The 25,208-nt window shown below is 33.3% G+C and overlaps 1 protein-coding gene across 1 annotated transcript in view; it reads left to right on the top strand.

Annotated features, from left to right (window-relative positions):
• The first annotated feature begins 2,605 nt into the window (after window positions 1-2,605).
• Window positions 2,606-25,208, top strand: part of LOC124368483 — a 35,228-nt gene continuing 12,625 nt past the window's right edge. Inside the window, exon 1 of the mRNA XM_046825730.1 lies at window positions 2,606-2,752. The gene's annotated coding sequence lies outside the window, so the exon portion shown is untranslated. The remainder of the gene's footprint in view (window positions 2,753-25,208) is intronic.

Raw genomic sequence — 25,208 nt, 5'->3', positions numbered from 1 at the left:
TGGAAGACACCTGAAACAGCTCCAATGTCAAGAGAGACCCATACCAGGCGGGAAAACATCCTAAAGGCATTTAACATATAATACAACATTATTATAATGTGTACAATAGTACTAATATTATAATGACATGATAGTATCCGAATACTAAAATTACAGCAAGTCAGTTTACCAACAACTTTTTGTTGAATATGAAATTTAAATTATTAATCACACCCCACTATTGACAGTTGGTTGCATAGTTTGTTATGTGTGTGGTTTATTGAACTAATGAACTAAAAAGATATCATAAAACTACAAATACATCTACTTATTCAACAAGGTATAAATTATTCAGCAGTTTATTTTCCTATTTAAAAATAATACCACGGCTCTCTCATTAATTAACACCACTTGTATGTTTCAGTAATCAGGTCATTTTTATCAAACTATTGGATACACCAGTAAAATCGATTACTACACACATTTAGGGTAGTTGTCAAAACTGGATATGAAATAGAATCCAAGCCAGATCCTTGAAAAGCCCCATTTTTCCAATTAATTCGCTAAAACATTGCATTTTAATACATTGCATGAACAGGATTTCGGACATTTGCCATCGTAATAGGTTATGAAAGGTATAACGTTTTGAGGATTGGAATCTATCCTCCGCTTCACTTCTTTCTGTGTATTTTTGTATGTATTAATACCTCCCCCACCTGACGAAGAGGATAGATTCCAACCTCGAAACGTTGTGTTATACCTTTCATAACCTGTTACAATGGCAAATGTCCGAAATAGTGTTATCCTTCCAAATCATCCATCGTCAATAAAAAACTTTAAACGAACAAAAAAACATTGCATTAGTGATTACTGCAGGATTAACCGCTACTTGCATTCTGCCAACAAGTTAGGTTAAATGTTAATCAAAGTTAGTTATCAAAACAATGACCTCTGATAACTATGTTTTCCAATCTTAAATATAAAGAATGACTATCACCATTGAAGCCATATTAGCCTTTACTAATAATCCTGTACTGTATTACTGTAGTACTGTATTAATACTCGTACCTATATCATGGTGATTAATAACCAAATTAATTGGAAAAATATGCAGGACAGTCCTGCAGAAATGCTAAATCACAATTTCACCATGTTCTTCCTGAGCTGTAACTTCTCATTACATAATTTAAATGAGCCCTAGAAATGATTTCAAGTTTCAGTCTAATATTAATTAAAAGGAAAATTCTTCTTTTTATTATTGCGGATGGTACTTTTTTACAAAAAAGCCTCATCTTTGCTTTTATCCAATGCCCTAGAACATTATTTGATTTTTACTTCATATCATTTAAAGGATAAACATAGTTATCTTCACACCATTAAAAGAACATTCTGTGTTAATATGTCACTATCAATATTATCAGCACAAAAAAGGATTATATTTACTGCCCCAAACGTATCCTAATTTTTACAAATGGATCTAACATTAGGATACGAGAATCCAACGTTTACATTATTTAACTATGCAGATTTTTTATTGTGAAAATGAACTGAAACTGTAATATTCATCATTGATCAAACAGTTTCCACAACGTTTAATTTAAACACCGTTAATTACATTTTACAAAACTTTATACCGCCTAGGTTGTCTAATTCAGCTCAAAGTAAACCTACTTTATGTAAACGTAAACTTTATATTTTTAATATTTCAGTTACTAAAGCATTATTGGATAGTAAGTGGTGTAAAGTAAAGTAAAATAGTCTTATTTTGCCAGGCGAAGTTAGAGCTAAGAAGCCCTCTCTGACACTTAACATGGGGACCAACGGCTTAAATGTGACTTCCGAACCACCACCAATGGCCGGACAGGCGGGCTGCTTGCAAGGACAGGATCGCTCAGCGGTCACCCATCCAAGCAGCAGCCATGCTCGACGTTTCTTGATGTGGCTATCTTGCGATAACCGTTGTACCCGCTACACTACGCCATTTGGCTATTTTGGTGTAGTTTTTTATTTTCAAAATAATTACTGTATCATTATATTTCAAGAGAACTGGATTATTATTAAAGCGGAGTAGAATATCTTCACATATAAATAAATTGTTACAACTTTGTGTATATATTTCTTCTGAACTGACAAATGTAGAATTTCATAATATACCCAAAAAAACTATGATTCATCCACAAAGCGGGAATTTAATTAAATTTGTATAAATGGCAATAGCCGAATTTTATTTCAATAAACATTGAACACAAAAAGTACTTGCTCCGCCGGGACTCGAACCCGGATATCTCACTTGCCGGGTGAATGTGCTACCATTACACCACAGAGCCGTTACTTTTTACGATTCGATTTTTATTGAAATTTTATATATATATATATATATATATATATATATATATATATATGCTTGCCCGGCTAATGAAAAACCCGGGTTCGAGTCCCGGCGAAGTAAGTACTTTTTGCGATTCCATGTTTGTTGAAAATTAAATCAGGCTAGACAATATTTTCGTTAGTTGATCTATCCGATGGGCTATATAAATAATCGAATAATCGGTTTGTGACTACACAACCGAATGAATCGGTAGTTTGCATTCGATGAGTCACACAACTAGTATTCTCCAGTGTTATCAGCAAGACCGGTTCCGCCATAGTTCTGCGGGTTCTTCAGAAAAACTAACTTAGTGTCATCTTCAGTGAACATTGGTGGTCAGTGTTTCAAATTTGTGCCTTATTTCTTTGGCGAACTTCCTTATTCCTTATTCCTCAGACCAGGAAGGTAAGTGTTCTATATAACTACAATAACAACAAAATAACTTCAGTACCTATTCTAGTTTTTGTTTTTTTACATTTTCAATTTTAATAAATGGTGAAGTACATCTCTATCGACCGTCAGTAAACCATAAAATTATTTATAAAGACATGTATTTTAAAAATTAATTGTTGGTCTACAAAGCTATAGATATTTCAATTGGAATATATCATTCATAAACATTCAAAGTTTAATGTTTTATTATATTATTACTGTTTATTGTGAAATAGACCTTAAGCATCTAGAAATTGTTTGCTATACATTCTAAAAGTATACAAAACAGTGTTTGAAACTTAACTTAGCTGTGGTGAGGGTAAAAACAAGATGGCCTCCATTGAAATCATCTCCTAAGGTATCCTAATTATGGGTCATTCACATCAACGTTTGACAACAAGTTATTAATATATCATACGGATTTTCAATAAAGTGCATATTCAACGTTTTAAAAATAGTTATGTCAAGTAATTAAATATTGTATACAAAATGTGTATTCATTTTCGAATTAAGAACTTATTCACAATAATATTTAGTTGTGAGTCTCTGATTAGGATTAGGCCCATGATGTTTTTCAGAACAACGATTATTCAACGTTTTGTAGATATTAATATCTAGCAATTAAGTATCATGGTTCAAAAGTTAATGCTATTTCAAATTATGGGTTACTCACAATGATGTTTGGCAATAATTTATTTATATATCTTAAGGATTTTAAAAATAGCACCTAATTAACATTTTTCAAATATTTATAGTAATTATGTATTGTAACTTTGATTAAAAGTGAATACGGTTTCGAATTATCAGATTATTCACAACTTTTCGTTAGCAGTTTTTGATGGCTCATAAAGTTTACGATAAAGCGCGAATTCAACGTTTGGCAAATATTTATATCTAGCAATTAAGGGAGTATTGTAGATAAAAAGTTGGTATGGTTTCGAATTATTAGGATTATTGTTTTGATAGTTGTTTTGATTTGAGTTTTTGATATCTCATGAAGTTTTCAATAAAGCGCGAATTCAACATTGGCAAATATTTATATCTAGCATTTAAGTATCGCTGATAAAAAGTGAGTATGTTGTTTCTAATTTTCAGATTGTTCACATGAACTTTTCGTTACAAGTTTTTGATAGCTCATAAAGTTTTCAATAAAGCGCGAATTCAACATTGGGAAATATTTATATCTAGAAATTAAGTATCGCAGATAAAAAGTGAGTATGGTTTCGAATTATTAGGATTATTGTTTTGATAGTTGTTTTGATTTGAGTTTTTGATAGCTCATGAAGTTTTCAATAAAGCGCGAATTCAACATTGTCAAATATTTATATCTAGCATTTAAGTATCGCTGATAAAAAGTGAGTATGTTGTTTCTAATTTTCAGATTGTTCACATGAAATTTTCGTTACAAATTTTTGATAGCTCATGAAGTTTTTAATAAAGTGTGAATTCAACGTTTGGAAAATATTTACATCTAGCAATTAAGTATCGCTGATAAAAAGTGAGTATGTTGTTTCTAATTTTCAGATTGTTTACATGAACTTTTCGTTACAAATTTTTGATAGCTCATGAAGTTTTTAATAAAGTGTGAATTCAACGTTTGGAAAATATTTATATCTAGCAATTAAGTATCGCTGATAAAAAGTGAGTATGTTGTTTCTAATTTTCAGATTGTTCACATGAACTTTTCGTTACAAATTTTTGACAGCTCATGAAGTTTTTAATAAAGCGCGAATTCAACGTTTGGAAAATATTTATATCTAGCAACTAAGTAAGTATCGTAGATACGAGTAAAAAGTGAGTACGGTGTTTCTAATTTTCAGATTATTCACAAGAACTTTTCGTTACAAATTTCTGATATAGCTCATGAAGTTTTTAATAAAGCGCGAATTCAACGTTTGGCAAATATTTATATCTAGCAATTAAGTGAGTATTTTAGATGAAAAGTGAGTACTGTTTCGAATTTTCAGCTTATTCACAACAACTTTTCATTATGAGTTTTTGATGGCTCATGAAGTTTTTAATAAAGTGTGAATTCAACATTGGCAAATATTTATATCTAGCAATTAAGTATCGCTGATAAAAAGTAAGTATGTTGTTTCTAATTTTCAGATTGTTCACAATTCGTTATGAGTTTTCGATAGTTCATTAAGGTGGTAGTCTTAAAGGTTGGAAGAAATAGAGTGATACATCAGTATTTTGATAACTCTAACTGACCAAATGAAATGTATGAACTAATGGCATCTACACATCCCTTAAATAAATTCACTAACAATCATGTTTTGTTTAAAACTTTCAGGATAGCGGCTGTTTGCATTTTTACAACTTTTTTATCTCAGATTTACATAGAATAGATCGAATGTAAAACATTTCTGGTACAATTCGAACAGTTTTACTCAATGTTTTTATTATTTTATTAACTAATAATTTTATAACTTATTCCAACACGCTAAAAATTTAAAGATAGAGGCGTATGGTTCAAAATAATATCACCATATCTCAAATACAACTTATCAATTTTACGAAATATTCAATTGTACTTTCGATCATGGTAACATGGTTCCATTTCTATTTTTATGTGTTATAGGGTTTCAATATTGTACATTTCAAAAACAATAAAATAATGAGTGAATGAAGTAATTGCTGAAATTTCTAATTGACTCTGAAAAACCTTTTATTGTAAAAGACAAACTGACAGCTGGTAAGCCTTTTCTTAAACTGGCCCCCTCTGAATTAGATATCAAGTTAGTTAATTTGTAAATTAAAAAAAAAATACAATTAGTTATTGTTGTCCGATTTTTTCCTACACGTTTATTCGTTTATGCCAACTAAAGTTTTACTATATTACTGTGTTGCCTAACTTTACCACAAAACCCAACCTTTATTACGGTAGTGAAAAAGGTTTTTAAAATTCCGGAATCACAACTCTGTAAGATAACTTCACTAAGCACAGGTAATTGGTATTTTTATGATTCCACGATAAATCATAGTTGTTTGTAATAGGTATTAAATACAATTTTGGAACTGAGCTCAAGTAAAAACGGTGGAAGATAAGAAAGTTTGTTTTATGTGTAAGTATACGAATTATAACTCTAGGGAATGACATGTTTTAAAAATAAAATGTCACTTGAGAATGATAGATTTTTTTAAATTATAAAGTATGCTATTCTCTTTAAGCATATTCATATAGATTTTTTAACTTATAAGGTATGCTATTCTCTTTAAGCATATTCATATTCATAAGCATATTCATAACAATTCGAACCCTTAGCCTCGGCTATGGGCTCCATTAAAACATGCCACTAATTATAATTTTAAATTCCCAAACTCTGTCAAAAATAAAAAAGTTTTTTTTTCCTACCTTTGTGAAAATTATCAAAAAAACGTTGAGAATGAAATGATTTTTCACTGAGTCGCTCACTGGAAAACAACAAGTTGGGCACTTCTACATGACTTGCGATTTTGATCATTTGCATCTTTAATTTTTCTTTAATTAATTAAACAGCAACATTCTGAAATCCTTAATTTTTATTATGTCCTGTTTTTAATTTTTATTGTGTCCAGTTTTTAGGGCTCAAATTACCCTAAGTTGTCCTTAATTATAAGCCTGGACCGTATCGATAAAAAATAAGAGGGGGCACTCGAGGGAGTAGATATTTGCCAGAGCCGTCTCCGTAAAAACTTTGAGGGGAGCACTCGGCAGCAAGCCTGTTAATGAAACTAAATTGCCCGTCATGAAATTTTGAAATTCATATAAAAACCAACATATACATCGGAATGACACAATATTTTGTAGGCGTACTTATTGAGAGGTTTATTTCAGGAAAAGTGATTCAAAAATTACAGATATTAATACTTCTAAGATAATTCTAAAATGTGCTTAAGAACTATAGAGGTTAGAATTTATATGTTAAGTGAAAAGTTATATTTTCAAAGTACGTTAAATTTGGCATCGATGTGCTAGATGAAATGTAGTGACTCTTTAATTTGACCCTCTACAAACCAACAAGAATCAAACATTCATGTTATTTGAGTGAAAATTCTAATGTTTAATATTTTAGGACACATTTCCAAACATACAAGAATAGATTGACCAAAATGAGGAAGTGCATAAACGGATACGTATTTCTTCAGTTTGGGCCTTATATTTCCAAAATAAACCCTGTGGAAAAACAAATATTCAGAAATATTAACTCATTAAATGCTACTGGGGTGTCAAATTAAAGCGATTCTTATCCTGAATCCAAATTTGAAACAACGTTTGTGTAACTGGATCCCCATAAAAATAATATGTTTTTTAAAACGTACCTCAGTACAGTATATTTTCTTAGTGCTTCAGAATACAACTTTGGTTAGTATAAGAGTTGAAACGTGAGCCACTCACTGTCAAAAACGTTTTGATTCTGAAAAAGTAACTATTTTGAAACATACTGGCTTGGGATATCAAATTGAATTCTTTCTCATTATTAAATTGAATACAACTTCTGCTCTCCACAGTTAAAATAATATACTTCGAAAAAAATGTATGAGTTTTATTCCTGAACACGAATTGTACGTATTCTTTTATGTCACAGTATGTATCTAGTTTCACCTGCCTAAAACTGGTCAGGATCCAAGTTGAGTGCAGAGTGGGTACATGCTGGTAACCACGGGAACAAAGTACAAGTACCCATAGCAAGTAGTCTTCTGTGTATCTCACCACATTGAGGACACCTCAGTAAGAGTACTTGTACTTTTTCCATGTTTAGCAGCAATTGCCCACATCATTAACGCATGTGTATTGTAACCATAGGCGTATACCTTAGTTGTAACCAAATATATTTTTAAATTTGTTTTAACTGAAAATATGCTCGTAGTCTAAAGTCTCGCGCGCACTACGACGGAACGGACGGAAACGACAGAACGGACGACTGGAAATTTTAAGATAGGGTGCGCGCATTAGGACGGAACCGCCGCGCCACGCCAGACTCGTCTTGGGTGTTTTAATCAAGTTCTCAGTCTGTGTTAAAACATGTCAAAGATGCTTCAGTGCTTAGATGAAGAATTAATTATTGTTGCTGCATTCGTAAAAGAAGAAGAAGAGGCAGAGAGAAGACGAAGAAAAGCCAGGTTTTGGGTACATAACATAAACACTAAAAGGTTAGCTTTGGGGGAGTTTCATACGTTATTCCCAGATTTGATAGAAGACGATGAAAAGTTTTTTCATCGTCACCGATTTCTTCCCAACAATTCTCTCTTCTATTGACGTTAAAATATTCAGGATGACGCATGTTGTACAGCTCGGTGTAGTTTTGAACAAGAAAAATTAACTTGGAGACATCCATTTTGGCTCAGAAGATATAGCTGGAATAGAGAAAATTTCCTTCCGTTCCGTCTGAGGTGTGTGCACTTACAACACCGGACGGGACGGACCCGACGGAGCCGACGCGCAGAATTTGTTCAAAAGTTCTTTTCCTCAGATAATCTGAATGACGTCCGACGCGTCTCTTCCGTCCCGTCCGTCCAAGTGCGCGCATCTCCATAACAATCAATACTATTCATATTTGAAAAATTCTGTCGTGTCCTTCCGTTCCGTCCGTTCCGTCGTAGTGCGCGCGAGGCTTAACACAGTTCGTTGTTATTTGTTTTCACGCTGCAACTGTAACAGCTAACAGACAGTATATCGCGAGACTCGCCCTTGAGTTGTTCCTGGTAAGACGAGTCCATCTGCAACCCGTGGGGAGACAATACAACCACTGTTACTGCCACACCTGCCGCGCTTCCAGCGAGAGACAGCGAATGATGCAACAAACGTCTACATGCCATCTCACTGAACGGCTTATTTTCAATAGTTCAATGTTTCCTGTTTTCTTGTTTTCTTTGAAAAGGAAATTCATACTCTAGCATTTTTATATTTTACTATCTCGAGGGATGCCTTTCGTTGGCCGCCATCATGGCTGGAGGCTTTACTGTCAGCCACCTCAATAGGGAACGCTCGCCGATAAAGACTTAGATAACGATTCTACCTTACTTTAAGTTATTAACATATATTACGTGATACAAGCATGGGTGCGTGTTGGGCAACGAGTTGGATGCGTCATAAGCATGTGAAAAGTTTTTTGAATATAGTCAAATCATTTACTGGCACAATTGCAATACAGTTTTGTGTGCACGCTACACCACAGTTAAAATATCACCCTCCAAGTTATTATCATAAATTTCTACCCTAAACTAAATGAAAATTGACAGATAATTCATAAAATGATGGGGCCAGCCTGGACAAGACTGTAGTGAGCCTCTCCGATCAGATGACGCCTCAGACGCGCCTTAACTTTAATACTAGGAGATTTTGTAATATCTTTGGGCATAGAGTTAAATATTTTTGGACCATAGAAGTATTGTGACTGTTTAAATAAACATAATCTAAATATTTCCATACTGAGCTCGGATCTGTTTCGGGTATTGTAATTATGCTTTGTAGTAGGAAACGATTATTTTGTTCAAAAAAAAAAATATAAGGACGTGATAAATAAGTAGTGAATCGTTATTGAATTAATTTGGAACTAAATGTATTCACATATCTATAAATTACAATCAGTTGACAAAATATATCAATACAGTGAAAAGTACCCACAAAGACTACATGATCTGTGAGTGGGGACGAGTACCTTTATCAGTCCGTAGGTATCTTAAATATCCATATCTATACAGTACTATTACACAAATAACAACTTAAATGTATTACAACTTGATTTGGATATTACGAGTAGATAACGGTAGTCGATGTAAATGGATTAATGCAATGTTTCACTTTATAATTGTTTAAAGTAGTCAGCTTTTTATAATTGTGGCTTATTTAATCCATAGTACTAAATCAAATTATAAACGAACGATTTCACGATTTTCATTTTAATTGACTTTTTTAGCTTGGATTAAATAATTAATTATTTATACTAATCAATTGATTATTCTTATACATTTCTTATTTTACAATTTTAGAGTCTCAAACCTATGGGGAATGCAAGTGATTAGTAGCATCAGTACTTAATAAGACAGAATTCAAATCAGAATAATATATTTAATTTAAAATGTTTGTGACACAAAAGTCTATAATATAGCCAGGGTGTATTTCAAATTTACAGTTGAGGTCTGAAATAACCGGAATAAGCGTATATACATTGTATACGCATATATACACATGCATACAAACACAGAAGACAATGACTAAGTGTAATGCAATGCAAGAATGCTTCTGCTGCATATAATCCTGCGCCTATCAAAAACTCCCTAGTATATAATGTATGATATCTAAGGAAAGTGCGGGACAACGCAACATAGCCCATGTATAAAAGAATCAATATTTCACTGAACGCCCGTGTGTTCTATGTGTAAGTTCTTTCACTGCAGTGCAACACCTGGTTGAAAAAGTATTTATCAACTATATTTTACAACTATTATAGTATTATTTACAATTATTGTCTTAACGTTTAGGGAAGCCTCTACCATCAGTTGTTGGCGGACTAAATCCAATTCTACCTAACTATAGACTGTGTTATATTAAAATTGGGATGAAACCATTTCAACTACCTGTACGTCAGTATTGTCAGTAGTAACCAACGGTCTGTGGGGAGTTCCAATTTATGTCTATAAAAATGGCCCAGGCTACACCGGTGTGTGTAACCACATTAGCAACAAAAATACACAGAGTAAAAAAAAATTGTGAACTAACAGAATATTATATTAATCATATGACATTTTCTGCGACTTGTCAACAAGTGTGGTGGTTACATTACTGTGTTGGTGGGTTTCATACACAGTTTGTACATGTTAGCTTAATCTACAATTCCATCTTCATAGGAACCTAAATTACTGTATTTTGTTGACTTGTATCTATACTATTATATACAAATCTAATAGCGTCTCTGTTCGTGTGCGTGTTACTCAATCACATTAAAGCTACTGGACCGATGGTGATGTTATTTTACATGGATATTCTTAGGGCTCCAGGTTAACATATAGGCAAATTTTTATTTCGAAATTCCCTCCGGGCTACGCCCCACTGGTCTATAAAGTTGTGAAAAATCCCATCTTGGTATCTAAGGCATTACTGCAAACAAATATTATTAATTGAAAGAGCCTGTTAGACATAATGATCTGTTATGTGTTAACATTGTTTTGTGACAGCAAAAACACGTTTGATTAATTTTATCACTAGTTCCGATTCGTTTACATTTATATTCTTGAAAGCATAGAATACACTTTGTGATAACAATACTTCTAACTCCAACCTTTTGTGCAACCGCTGTTGAGTAAGAAAATATCCAGATAAGAAAATTAGGTTTTAGTAAAAATATACATTTAAATTTCAATATACATTTCAGAAAATATCAAGTATGAAGTGCTTGGTCAGTACTGTAATGCAGATATCAAAGACAAATATAGTACCTGTCTTTTACTATATATTTAAAAACTTTTATAAAAACCATCTTAGTTGTCTTTTAAAGTATCCTTCTCAGACCTGTTTATTTACTTGTATATCGGGTATGCCTTGATCGGGGAAACAAGACAAAGTCAACTATGACCCAAAGAATACTAAAACCTGAGTAAACTACAATGGCCATAAATACACACTTTTTGACATATTTTTTTAATCGTGGCAACAAGGCTAATTCTATATTAGCGTCGGAAAGATAATTCACTCAAACCAGAAGTGCTCATACACGGGCAAAGCCTGCGAAATTGAGTCGAAGCCGCGGATAACTGCTAGCCATTGATAAAAATGGGGTGGATCTCGTGTATGCTAGATCGACTGTTCCTATTACCTCACTATCTTGTCTGCCTGTTAAATACAAATATTTTATCGATTTAAAATAACTTTACGAAGGTCTAGAGTCTTTACATTTATAACATAGCTATACACTATATAGTAGAAGTATACGGTATTTATTTCATTAAAATACAATAAATATGTATATGTGATTCATTTTAGTAGAAAAATAATTCAAACAAACTCAAATGTCTTGTTGCCAGGTTTTGTGGGATACATTAGCCGTACTTAAGAATATACTTAAATTAAATGCCAGTTTAATTTAATAGTTTTCAAACAGAATAAAAAAGATGGTATTAATATGTTTGAGGAAATAATAGGGCCCCCAAGGCTAAGCCTGTTTGGAGGTTCCATCAATGTATTATGACAAATGGTATACAAGAATCCAGCTTCAGAATTACAAAAAAATAAAATTCAACTTCTCACTCAAAAAACATAAACAAAAAACGCATATATTTAACATGCTTAGTTGTGCCATGTAATGTAAAATAAAATAACTCCTTGTAAAATATACACTGACGCACATAATTACATACATATATTCATATAATAATAAAATAATATTAATACAGTCATTGCGCATATAAAATTATAAGAAATCAAACAATTAATTAACAATACCTTGCTGCAATTTATTCTACTATAGCTTTAATTTACGCATGAGTGCTTTTATATGCCTATTATAATGAATGACCTCAACGAAGAAGTTTTATAATTTATAGCTCGAAAATCAATGTAGCTCGTATGTTTGTCATTGAAGAAGGAAGTTTTTATTTAGTTACATGGTTTCTAGCAATGTAAGAAAATCTAAAAAATATTCTAAACGTATTCATATTTAAAATTAGCCACTACGAAATTTAACAGGCTGAGCGTTAAACAGAATCCCTCTTGCTATTTGATGACGAAATCAAATTTCTGTCTTCGTGTACACACAGACAGACACTGTACACACTGTACCTTTCGAACGAATTAGCTCAGAGGTTTGAAATTTGATGCAAAACTCCATGTCTACTACTTTTTATATCGAAATTGAAAATAGTAAGTTTTTGTAGGAAACACAGATAACGAATTGTCGTGGTTTTGTAACTCAAATAAAAATCGTTTTAATTAACAATTGAATTAAATTTTGTAACAATATTTAAATGTAACAATATCCATTTGCATTACAAACGTCAATTTTTCATAACTATTTTTTTATTCATCCCATATCAAGGCCACATTCAAACTTACAACATTCAAACATTCACTCCCCATTTATTCCATGCCAATTACGCCCACTTTCGGCGCTGGAGCCAGTTTCCTCATCGCGTGGTCTCCCAGTAGAATGCCAGAAAACTCTGTAAAAAGCGTTTGAAGCCAGGTATAGTTTGATACGAGTTTTTAACACCTTGGGCGTTGAGGCATTATTAATTGGGTTTGGAAGTCTGTTTATAAAATGAACACCCTGCTTACGAAGATAAGTGTTCATAAATCACCGTTCTGTGCATTCCAGAACGGTAGTTATATCTGCCTTTTGTCTCATATCCATGCATGTCTCGTCCTTTGGTTAAGGCACATTTAGCAAACAATATAAGGTTGGTTCTAAGATATTAGAGACATGGCAAAGTCAACAGTTGCAAATTTTTAAACCTGTCCTGCACGACTCTCTGAGGTTCAAAATTAGTGATGATGCGAATTGCTTTTTTTGTAATTTGAAAACTCTCATAAAATGGTTGTTTGCACAGGCTCCCCACAAAACGATTTCCATACAAAAGATGGGGATAAATTAGCCCGTAGTACGCCGTAATCAGTACCTGGCAATATTTTGCCAAAAGATTCTTAAGACATAAACGCCTTAGGATAATTTGGTACAAACATGATCAATGTGATTTTTCCAAGCCAACCCTCGATCCAAGGTGTATAACAAGGAACTTTGAAGAATATACTTCCTCCAAAATGAATCTCCAGTAGTTAAATCATTTGTTCATTGCCACTGTTTTCTCTCAGAAGCAGCCGATGCGTGGACGTCAACTGCTCAGGAGTAAAAAACATACGATTACTATTTTTTAGATGATAATCTGTGTAGATATATTTAAAAATCAACACTCTATCAAATATATTTAGTTTTATATTTAATAATTTTTTAATTTACAAAATATTATGAGTAATTCTCGTACGAGTACGTGCTCTTTTTTTTCAAGTAAAAAGACATACTCTGGACATTTTATAATCTATAAATCAAAGTAAAAAAGGTAAAGGTTATGAGCTGTATATTTTAAGACACGTGGCCACTAGGCCCATTTTACAGGACTTCTGTAAATTACCTTTCAAATGGCGTCTTATGCTTGGCTTACTAGTTTTAGTTATCAGGCGGTCTCCAAAAAGTTCAGTTTTGTTTTTATTTTCCGTGAAACGGCCGGCGACCTCCAGGTTGACAAGAGTGTACAGAATACTCCCAAACCCCACAGTGATGGTAACCCCCCCCCCCCCCCCCCCGTATGATCATCCTTGAATACGCTTGCAATCTATATGGAAACGTTACAAGCTATCGGCAATGTACCGATACTTTGCTACGGAAAATATATTTTACCCTTCACATGTTCAGACATCTTACTTGTATAACGGACACACTAACGGAATTTTCTAGCTTAATTAGATACTTGTTATTCACAAACAATAATGTTCCTAAATCTTAGTAATTTTTTCCCAACATTTGTCTTGAAAAATTCCATGGTTGAAATTAAGAAGTTTGTCGAATTTGTTTTTTATGTGCACTCAATACAACCAAAGAGTTTCTAGATGTATCTGGATGGGTTTTGATATACATATTCTTGCTGTTTATTGAAATATTTCATTGAGTAACATAAAGTTTACAAGTACTTTCTACATATGAAAAATTGTCTTAAAAAATTTAAATAGCATATTATGCGTTCTACTATTTGGCCGAGCTATAACGAACCCTATCACTCGTGGAGCTGGACAAATTTTATTTCTGTCTGTCTGTCTGTCTGTCCGAACGATATCTTGAAAACGAACTGGCCCGTAAACTTAAAATTTTGCATGAGCCTTCATTTGAGCAACACTGAGTTCGATCTTAGTACAAGTTTTCCATGAGATTTGGCTGAACGTTAGCGAATATCTTTTCGTTTGTTTTATTAATAACCATGACAGCAACGATAACATAGAAGAAAAATTAAATTTGTAAACAAAATGAGCTCATGTTTCAACAGTTTCAAATATATGACACATTAACATATGTGGCCTAACTATCCCAACACATCCAACATCTTTTTATAGTGATTTTGTGTGTAAAACCGTATCATTTTAAATACTGACTCAATTTAATGAGTAAGAAACCTTAATGTATCATGTTGCAAGATATTTAAAGAAATATTTTATATAGATTTTAAATTCAGCATGAAATTTCATTAGTACGATGTTTGCATTAAAATACTACGATTAATTTTTTATATTAAAAAGACACTAGCAAACTACTCAACTGCATTTTAATATAAAAAATACAACGGGACCTAAACTAATTAAAGCCCAGTATACATTTGCTTGTTTCTGTATTGTACTTTTTGTGATACAAGTCCTTCTTTCCACAATAGACCACTTCGTATAATTTCTTAAACATCAAACTTATTATTACTTTTACTGATTTTGTTCACTTAACAAGAAGGTGAGGGAAACCGCACTGAGAACATGTTTCCAATGCCCTATCCACTAGTTTCAGAGTGATAGGATAATCAGAAAGAGTGAGGGCCGCCTCATGTAGAGCTCATGCGGAGAGATAGCAGGCACTATCTCGGACGTGTCATCTTGGAAGAATGGGATGGGCAGCTCTGTACCAGCATTTGCAGTCATCGAGGGTAGAGCCTTACACCCTCATTTTAGGCTTTAAAAAGCCTTTAACATTAAGAGAGCCCCATTTACCCCAACAGTCTTACTCCGCAGTAAACTAGACCTATTAACCAGCATTTTAACTCCAATATCTCGATATTTGTCTAATATCTTTGACTGAAATTAACCTTGATGCCAATAGTAATATCTCTCTATAAAATCATGTTCTTACAACTGTTATGTTCTCATCATACATTATGAAATGAAATTAAATGAAAATTTCTTTATTCATACAGGCAAAGTTAGGGCCGCATGGCCCTTTCTTACACTTAACCTGCGACAACGTAAAATTAAAACATTAATTAAATATTACCTTAAGAATTAAAAAATTAAAGAAATAATTACATCTAAACAATGTTGTGAAATTAATATAATATTTTAACATGATAAAAGTAAAATTTAACAAATTAATACGTTAACTGCTTCTGTAATTCTTAAAACATATAAAATAAAATTATGCTTGTAGTATACAAAAATAAAATTAAAGTATTTATTGCTGATGAGTTCTAACTTTTATCACACACAATCTCACATTCATCCCTCTGCCAGTGTCGCGCCCACAGCATCTCAGACCGGACCTGCCCTGGCTAACCGCTGAAGCCAGTTATGCTTCAGTTTCTCCAAAAAAAAACCGGGAACAGCTATCGATGGGAGTAATTTGTTTGGGGAAGGGCATTCCACAACCTGCAAGCCATTACTTGGAAGGACTCAAACACTGGAGTCCTGTGCTGAGGCATGATGCATGTATGCATATAATACAGTATGTTTGTTGATTATCAGTAAACTACTCATTTAGGACAGAAGCTTAAAACTGCCTGCACTTCGCCCACTGGCGTAGTCTTTTTAAAAAAAACAGGCGTACACTGTTTTTGTCACCGATTCTTTATAGGCGTAAAAAACTAATTTCAACGTAAAATACGTTATAGGTTGTTGAAAATATAAATAATGTTTAGTTGTATCGTCACTAGAAGTTTACGTTATGTCGTGATCGGTTTTTTTTGTTGCGATAATGACTTTGAAATACAATAATCAGCAACATATCTTAAAATAACTCTCTAAAGACACTGATTTGCAACGTGGCGTAATCAAACCAATAATTTTTTTACGTAAACATCTAATGTACCCGTATGATTTTTCCATGTCCGACACACTCATTAAGGTTAATGATATTTATGTATGGATAGTATAAATCTATCTTTGAGATATACAATATATTATAATTAATAACAATTTAAAAATGCTGTTGTTTAAGGATTCTTGTTTTATCCACCATAAATTCTCAATATAACATAGATTGTATATAACGTCATGAAAAAGTATTCAACTACAAACCCGTGCGTCAGGTACAAATGACGTCAGAGATTCCTTTGTTATCTGGAATCTCTATGTTGGCTCCAAGCGTACCGCTGACGGTAGAGATTGTCGGTATTTACCATTGCTTGCTTAAATTCAAGTATATAAGCATTGGTAAGGTCACATTCGTTCATTCCACATTACAAAATACATGTGGAGATATTCTTATGTCGTGTTGCAAATTGATGACATAAGAATATCTCAAAGATGATGACATAAGTTTTGGTTGGGAAAGTATTTATTTTTATTGCATAGCCCTTTCAGATAACTTTCCTGAATACATAAAAACAGAAAGGATTTGTATTACTTTAAAAGGGAATAAAAGGCATTTAAAGTGGGACATTTAGACCTACAATAATTTTAATCAAGGCCAAATAAAAATGTCAAAATATATCAATGTGAACTTCTTATAAAACGTAGATCCGTTATTGCTTCAGGACATGTATTTGTATTCATGTATTACTGTAGAACTATATATTTTTAATGAAATATAATTTGAGAAAAAGACATTTCTTCAATGAGTTTATTAAGCGAATTAAATATTGTATTCATAAAAATTATGCACATACTGTAATGTTCATGTTATTACTTTAAAAGACTTTTCTTTGGGACTGATTATAAGGTGTCCCTTAATTCTGCTAAAACCCCTACTACTCGTCGCAGAGTTATGAAAGTATTTTCCATTTTTCCTTCATTCAGAATTGGAATTTTACAGGCCATGCCCAACATATTCTTTAAATTGTTTAAAAAATTTCGAATTTTAAAACCGGTTCATTTTACCTTCTCAGTTATTTCTACGAATAGATACAATTCTTGGTAATTAAATTCAGTAATATTGTGAAACAGTATAGGCTTATAAACGGTACGATTACTCGTTTACTTTAATTACTCTCTTTCTTCTGTATTCTTAAAAAAAGAGGAAGATCCCCTTCTTCCCTTATTCTGCATGTCCTCATGGGCCACTGACGTGTGCGAGGACCTTATCAAACAGAATAAGCTATAATTACCCTAAAAATAAAGATTGCCAGGAGCCCCAGTGAATATAAAAGATGTCTTTAAAATTATCGGTCTGTTATATTCTAAGAATATTCTGAACACAGATGAAATGATCCACACCATACCAAATTTACGAGGTGTAAAATTTACGAGGTGACCTATTGCCAAATTCATTTCGTCTATCCCATTATCAATTGGGGAGTACGCCTGAGGTCAAGAGTCGCCTCACACACACACACACACACACACACACACACACACACACACACACACACACACACACACACACACACACACACACACACACACACACACACACACACACATACACCTCCACGTTCATTGTCAATGTTCACGATATGAAGTGACTTGCGCGTTCAAACGAAAGGGTGTCGACTGCGGCAAAGTAAAAAAAACCTATTTAGTGAAATATTTGTTAAAAATTAAACATTTTAAGTAGTGTTTTACTAAATTACGTATTCAAGTTAACGACTAAGTGCTTCATGAAGTGATCAATGCCGGCTCTTTTTAACCGTCTGGTCGAGAAAAAAGGTCACGATGGTAGTTTGATCAATTCTTTTTCCATATAATTCTAAAATTATACTAAAAAATAGTACACATATCGTTTATAAACATTTGGACTTAATCGTTTCAAAGTTGTAGTGTGCATGGAGCATCAAAAACAGATACCTTGTTCGCTCCTACCTACGTTGCATTAATTGTTTGTGAATAATCTATTTTCAATCTTTAAACGCAGAATCAAACAAGCTAAATTGTAATAAATTTAACAATATTGTAGCCATATTGGGTAATTTGTGGAACGTTCAAACTAAAACGTCTGTACTTTTTGATCCGAGGGTGGTGTCCGTTCCACGTTTTCCCTTCGTGTATCCAGAAGTTATAATGTCATTGTGGTACACGTTTATGGTATCATATATCAAGTAATGATGCTTGCAATAATGATGTACATATACGCATTATTCACTTTAGGGTAAAAATAACAATACTCAAACCATGGATTTGATTGGGAAAGTGCACCACGTGACCAACAAGGTGCAAATATGGCTGTTACGAACCCTCTATACTATCTAAATCATGTCACCTTGGAAGAAAGGGAAGCCAGCTCTGTACCAGCCTCCACAGTCAAAGCAGGGAAAGGTAGCACTCCTTTATGCCCGGGCTAGCAACTGCCTCTAACACTTAAGGAGCTGCACCAACTCCAACAGTCATCCCCCGCAGAAGACTATATCTATCGACTACCCTTGCACTCCAATATCTCGGCAATCGAGGTCAGTGATGTGCCGACATCCATGGGGTTGCCCAGATTTAAGTGACACATCAAAAACTGTGACTTATGCTTTTGCTACACCCAGTTTAGGTTCAACTGGAAGGTAGACACTTTCCAGTTGGAAGTTTAAACCACTTAAGAGTGAACTCCCCCCCCTCTGGGGTAGGACCAACTCTTAAAAATGTACAGAATTGTCTGTACATAATTCAAAAATGTAAGCGAGCGGTATAATTTCGTTTCGTGTCAAACATTGAAAAAAGGACATAATTGATCAACAATTAGTAGTCATATTTGGCTTATCTCAATTTATCACGATTTAGAATTAATGATGTCCAATTGAATCGTACGATTTTTCTAGTTCCTTTAGTCGGGTTGAACACATATATTTTATGAGCATTGATTAAACCTTAAATAATGAAGACTGTTGAATGAAAATTTGTGTGACCACAGAATGACATCTGTGTAACACTGGGCCCTAATTGGCGTTTGTCAAGCCCTCTGACGTTACTGTCTTCTATATTCAGCTAAATGGCAGCATTTAAATTCAACGTGAAGTTATCGGCAGGTTGGTTGATACAAATGTGTGCAACCTTTATAAAATAGCCCTCACACTTCTATCAGTTCGTAGACTTACTTAGGAAACTCCTTGTTGATAGTAATAGAAAACTATTGAGTAATATGTACTCCAGAGTATCCTATATCCAACATTATATTTTGAAATTTATATTATTTTCTAGCCCCAAACTTTAGTGGACCCTCCATGATTTTCACAGTTTATTAGAAAGGTATTTCTATGCGATAAATTGTTAAATCAGACATGCGCTATTACTTATAAACAATCAGCGCGATAAACAACCTATCTTCTATTCAAAAAGTTTAAAAACACGTATGTGGCTGCTGATTTAAATTCAGTATGAGAAGTTGAATATTTACCAAGTAATTTCAAAATCACAAAACTTGCATGTTCAACTTAGCGAACCAATTCCAAACGGCCAATTTGGACTGCAAACCCGGTATATTTCAGATTATAATAGTCTTACTTATGTGAAACGCGTTTCTTTATATGGTGTCTTAAATGTAACCGATATCATATTAACGTGTTCATGTTATTTGATTGTATCAAACAGTCTGATAGATACACATCCAAAAGATTCTACTATCATTTTCAGAGCCCAGGACCCCGAAATTTTGAGGTTCTCTGAAACTAACGTCATATTCTGGTTTTCTAATATTCTAGAAAAAAGTACAGTCCATTAAAGTAATTGATTGGTTTAGGAATTGTGTATTTTTAAAAAGCTGGAAATCCTTCGTCTTGGTCTTAGTTTTTCAAATTGACAGGAACCCTTAATTTTTTATCAGGGTATTTTTACTCTACCATATTTAATTGAACGAATATTTAGTTTCTTAAAAACCTGTCGACTCTTTTGGAGAGAGGTGTAGGAAACATAACAACAATTTATTAGATACTTTCAAAGCGTCTGCTACTTTCTACAGTTGAAAATAATCGTTTTAAACTCAAAATTAATTTAAAATGCGTTTTTGAAAAACAAACTGTAATTTCCAACTCAAAAGGAGGACACTTTCAATTTATTGGTATACAATGCTTCTATACTCCCAAACTTTAAATGATATTATAAAATTATAAAAATCATAGAAACACAAATTATGTAAAATATTTAAGTTCGTAATAAGCTGGCGCCGTTTTTTTTGTAACATACTTGCTTTTTGTAATAAAATATCAATTATTTAGTTTGTTTACAATACACAATTCACATGATTTTGGAACATCCTATTTATGAACAAACGGACCACTTGTGAAACGGTCTGTCATTTAATAACCACATGATTACTTGAGTAATTTTCATTCGTAAGTAAATATCTACACATAAGATATCAAGTAGCCTATTAAGCAGTTATTTCATAATTATTATTAGATTATCGCTATTTACAGCTAAAACTGGTACAAATTTCATGACAATACAGGTTTTATAACTTTTTATTGACGAATTTATTAGATGCTTTCAAAATATCTGTATTGTTACCTCATAAAGATAAAAATAATAAATTTAAATTGAAAATTCAGTTTGTGCCCCCAGATGTGGTTAGACTTCCAGCTTCAGATATTTAACGTAGCTAAATTTAAAAAAAAATTGCTTAGGTTATTGACAGGGCCGGTGTAAGCTTTTCTGGCACTCTAGGCAAAAATGATATGCCGCCCCCCACCGCTACCCACTCGTTCGCTCCCATTCCCTTCCACACAGAAGCTCTAAAACAGAACTTCTTCCAAGGCATGTTTACGTAACGAAACTTCAATTATCCAACAGGATATTTAATTTGTTGCAGTTTTATTTTTGTCAGAGATGGAACTAGTTCACTTGAATCTGGATAGGTCTACTTAGCTTTTGTATAAGCCAAGCTTTTAACGGGGTGCTGGCTAACCAAGCTACGTTAGATACAAGTAGTAAAGACTACACGGCTTTGACATAAAAACTACAAAACTACACTGATTAGTGGGTGACCTACTGAAAGTAGCACAGACAAAGGAATGTTTCTATGAGGTAGTAGGGATGGGACATACCAACGACGTGACGTGGCGTACCGAGCCAACCTTCAAGGCCTTACCTAACAATAGTCTACTGTGTCCCGCGCTTACCCCCGTGCCTAACGCTGGCATCACTATCACACAGAAGGTAGCTAATATAAGTCTCTTGTACGCTTTTCATCTTAGAGCGTAACTGAACCAAAGTTTACTCTGAAAATTCAAGTAATTTGTTATTCAATAAAGTCTATTTTAAAAGTAACACAAGCCCGTTTTATCTAGCTTTTTGGTAGAAGCATAGTGATTTATTCACATTTTTGTAATTTTTCATCCTTTTTCCGCCCTTGAAGCAGCCACCCACCCTAGGACGCCGCCTAATTTACGTAATGGACTCATAGTTTATTGAAGTGACTCGTGGAAGATGTAACCATTTTTTAAATCATTTTCAGGAAATATTCACAGAGAAAGAAATCAAATATTTAAAAAGTTGCAACTGTGAAAAATATCCAATTTCACTTTTTGCCACTGCAGGCCCATGTGTGGATTAAATTCCAAAAACATTCATCGTAATCATGAACCTAATAATCTTATTCGTAAACTATACACATTTGTCGATTTTAAGTACTAAGAAATAAATAATTATAATTTAAAATTTGAAAATGCTAGGAAATGCATTATGCGAATTGTGTGTCTGTAAGGACCTAATATTAGATACGGCATTGGCGACCTCACAAACTTAGAGTCTACGAGTTATCTTGTAAACTCAAAGACTAGATCCAAGCATAATAAAAAATATTAAAATGTATATTGTAATCGATAAAATGTTGTATCCAATACAACTTGCCCCTTTTAACCTGAGAAAAATAAAAATATTTTTCAATTAATAATCTGAGTTAATTGGTGAAAAGGTCGGTGTCATACAGTCTATAAAATTTATAGACTGTATGACACCGACCTTTTCACCAATTAACTCAGATTATTAATTGAAAAATATATATAATGGTTTTTCTCTTGTGGTCCAGAATCATTGATTATCCCGCATTTCCCAAATTGAGACTCCACTTATCCTGTATGCAGGGCCGTACTCAGCCTTGGTGGGCCCCGGAAAAGATATTCAACCGGGCCCCGTCATGTCCCGCCACCACGCCCCCGTAGTACCGCTTCAACCCCCCCCCCCCCCCCATTCCACGTTATCCCATTGACGTCTTATTACTTTGTTAAATATAGTAAGATTCAATATATGTCGCTAAAATAAGTGTAGAAAATCTTATTAATCGGACCATTTTAGGCATTGATTTTAAATAATTTAGTGAACTCCAAATATATATGGTAATCAGTCTATTAGTTGTCCGGTTGAAATTATTTTTAGATATTTATTTCTGTGAAAAAAAAAACTTTAAGAGGCGTGCTTTTTAATTTTTATTCTTTATCAGACCGGACACAAGTTCTGAGGTATTTGTTGTTTGATCGCTGGAACACTGCGATCAACACAGATTTTGTTTTATTGACTTTTCTGCTTGAATGCACTGTATAAATAAACACGATCGAGATTATTAAATCAAAAGTAAGATAATTATTTTAAAAGTAATACTCGCGGTTTCTTCGAAGTTGTAATGAGCGATATTACAAATTGAGCCTAAAATAGAGTTACATGTATTACGAGTTATCTCGTAGATTGAGTTATCTCGTCCGTCGACACTGTCCCCTTCAAATAGACATGTGGCGGGGCCCCGGTAAAATTGTCCGAAAACCATAATTTGAGTACGGGCCTGCAGGTATGATATCATTAATAGCTGTTGTGAAACAGATCAACTTTTTACAAGCAATATCAAATTTACATAAGTATCTCCTCAATTTACAGAACGTGTCAGACCACCTGTCAATATACGCAATGAGGACCTGTAAAATAAAATGTAACAATCCTATGTCTACACTTAAAATTCTTATAAAATCGATTCCGATTTCGCTAAATGTATCTTTTAGGGCATGTAACAAAGGTATAAATACTTTTCCTTGGTTCTTCGGAATCGAAAATGCAGGGGTTTACAGTTGGAACAAAGATTATTTTTCAATTCGTTGCGATGCAGATAGTGAGCCAGGTAGTGTGATACACTCTTTATATTACTTAAACTGCCATTCAACAAATAAACCGTAAAAACATACAATAGTGCATTCGTACCTATCATGGTTTGTACACTATTTCAACCTAGTCTGATTTCACAAGCTAAGATTTATAGAGATATATTTTGTCAGAGGTGACATTGGCTAACCCAAAAAGCTAATGCCTTCTTTATGTAAGCCAGTAACTCATCTTCACTCACCAAAGAGGCGTGGATGGCTTATAAGGATGAATAAGTTAACTGATTTTATGTTAATTAATAAGTGAGAACCATAGCTAATTCGATATGTATACAGAGTTTATAAACATTTTTTTCGTAACTGAATAGTTGTATTTTATTTGTGCGCGGAATTAGTTGACAATGGGATATAAAAATTAGAGTTGGGCATCAAGTGAAGCTTGCATGATGAATTATTTTCATTAGGATGCACACTGTTTTCGACTGAGATAATGATTTTTATTTTTATTTTAATATATGATTACAGCAGATACCTGACTGAAAGTATTAAAATATAAACTTATTTACTATTCCACAACGAGGTTTAGTCATTTAAAGCAGAATTTGGAGGCATCTTATAATCTGACTCAAGTATAAGTGGTTGAAAATAAGGATATTTATTTTTACACTATTCACATGGTCGGTGTCTGGAGGGAATGGTATGAATATTAAATAGTATTACTATTGCATTCATGTTTTTGGAAGGCGTTTACATTAATACCTTAAATTAAACCTCGTTCCTTCCTTGATTTTAAATATGATTTAGGTTATTTATTCACCTGAGGAAGGGTCAGATTGTAGATGTCGAAACGTAGTGTTACTGATTTTTTTTTTTTTAATTTTTTTTTTGTGAACGGTGGCAAATGTCCGGAAAACTTCTTCACCACATCCCTCTTCATTACGGGCTCCTTTAACATTTATCTATGCTCACATTCAGTGATTTTACTTTAAAATTGTTTTTGAAATATGTTTAATATTTTTAAAGTATCCAATACACCTAAACATAATTCTATCCTTGATGTTCGATGTTATTAGCACGGATGGATCTTTTATAAATTATGATTTTGTGAGTTACTAAAATTACCTCAACTTGTATAGGTTAATTGTGAATCTTCTGGTTAGTAATAGTGCAGTTGCAAATTGCAGTGACCTTGGGCATTGGATAAAAAGGCACTCAAACCTTAAAAAAAACTTTTATAGGTAGCCCATTTTGACCGGGTACGCGCAGTCGCGCATGGTTAGAAAATTGATCACCTGAAAACGGACGGTATGTGCACACCATAAAACGTTTGGAATATTTAGTTGAACCTTTCTTTTTATGTTAATTGGTATTCATACATAATTTTTAAAACGGTAGAGTAATTTTTTTACTTTTCACTTTTTAAGACAATGGCTAATATTCAACCGATGGGCGTTTAAGGGACACGCTTTACTACTACAGGTTGAAACTG

Source organism: Homalodisca vitripennis, chromosome X (genome assembly GCF_021130785.1).
Source record: "Homalodisca vitripennis isolate AUS2020 chromosome X, UT_GWSS_2.1, whole genome shotgun sequence".
Lineage (NCBI taxonomy): Eukaryota > Metazoa > Arthropoda > Insecta > Hemiptera > Cicadellidae > Homalodisca > Homalodisca vitripennis.
Note: the sequence above shows the minus strand (reverse complement) of the source record. Positions and strands in the feature narration are given on the sequence as shown.